Consider the following 1,650-nt stretch of genomic DNA (forward strand, 5'->3'; position numbering starts at 1 on the left):
ATATCCCCTATCACAATTATTAACGGGTCAAGAGCCAGACATACCCCATCATAAGACATTTGGATGTGATGTCTATGTACTAATTGCTCCACCATAGAGAACTAAGATGGGACCTCAAAAGGAGGATGGAGATATATGTTGGATATGATTCTCCCATAATAATAAAGTACTTTGAGCCAACTATGAGTGATTATATTTGAGGTCATGTACACGGATTATTTTAAGACCAGGAGGAGAAAAAAATAATTATAAAGTTGGTAAAAGAAATAGAATGGAATCAACCATCAATGTCTTGGCAAGATCCTCGGACTAAAGAATGTGAAATAGTCGTTCAAAGAATATACATTTACAAAGCTAGCTAATCAAATGCCAGACACATTTGCTGACCCGAAAAAGAATGACTAAGTCATATATAAACCAGCTTGTAAAGCACCAACGAATTTGATGTCTAAGAAGAGACACAGTCAAGTTGCTACAGAGTCTAGACAACGTCTGAAACGTGGTAGACCAATAGGTTCTAAAAGATAAGAATCCTCAAAAACAAAAGAAAGGTGCAGAGAATGATAATCAAAATCCAAATCCGAGGTTACTAAGGAAACCATACCAGACATGGAGATAAGGCCGGTCGTCTCTAAGGTACATGTACCAAACAATGTAGCTTGGGACACCAAGCTACAAAGTATTAAAAGTCCTGATAATAATGAATCTCAATCGATTATATCATGTCTGGAACATAATGGAACCAATAAGGAATGTCGATATAAGATGATTTATTTGCATACAAGGTAGCACTTGAATTTATGAATATAAGCGAGGATCATGACAATATAAGGGTGCACACTCGTAGAACAGATTGGATTGAATGAAAACATGGGGTTAAATAGTTTAAGGAAGAAATGCGTATTTGGCCATATGATTAAGACGCCATATGATGTTAAAACCAGTGGATATAAATGGGTCTTGTGAGGAATATAAATCGTGAGATAGAAAGCTGATGTTGCAAAAGGATTCTCACAAAGATCGAGTTTAGTGCATCCTAGATTCATATTCCTTCTAAGATCGTGTCTTGCATTGCTTTCTTCGATTGTTCTTCATCCTGTCGAGTTTATTGCATCCTAGATTCATCTTCATTCTAAGATCGTGTCTCATCCACTGGATAATGAAAGTACTAGAGGGTATTGAGCTGAAAGTACAACAAGTTCTCGAGAACAATATTGATAATCATCAAAGTATATGATCTGAATATCCTAGGAACCTCTGGATACAATAACTCAAACAGTTGAATATCTCAAGAAATAGTTTGAGATGAAAGATCTTGGAAAAACAAAGTTTTGTTTGGGATTACAGCTTGAGTACATTAACAATGAAATCCTTGTGCATCAAATAGTATATACAGAAAAGGGTACTCAACGGACCAGTATCACCCATTATCTAGTACATGGACATGAGATCACTTGTTTTGGATACTGATTCATTCAGTCCAAAGGTGGACGATAAAGAAGTCCATTTAGTCATGAGATGGACGATGCAGAAGTCTTGTTTTAGATACTGATTTGTTTGGTCCATGTAAAGGACGATGAAGAAGCCTTTGATTTTGGTTTATTTTATACTAACCAGCCCAAAGAGGGGTTATTTGGTTTTGTTGATTTG

This window comes from Brassica oleracea, chromosome C2 (assembly GCF_000695525.1).
Source record: "Brassica oleracea var. oleracea cultivar TO1000 chromosome C2, BOL, whole genome shotgun sequence".
NCBI classification, from domain to species: domain Eukaryota; kingdom Viridiplantae; phylum Streptophyta; class Magnoliopsida; order Brassicales; family Brassicaceae; genus Brassica; species Brassica oleracea.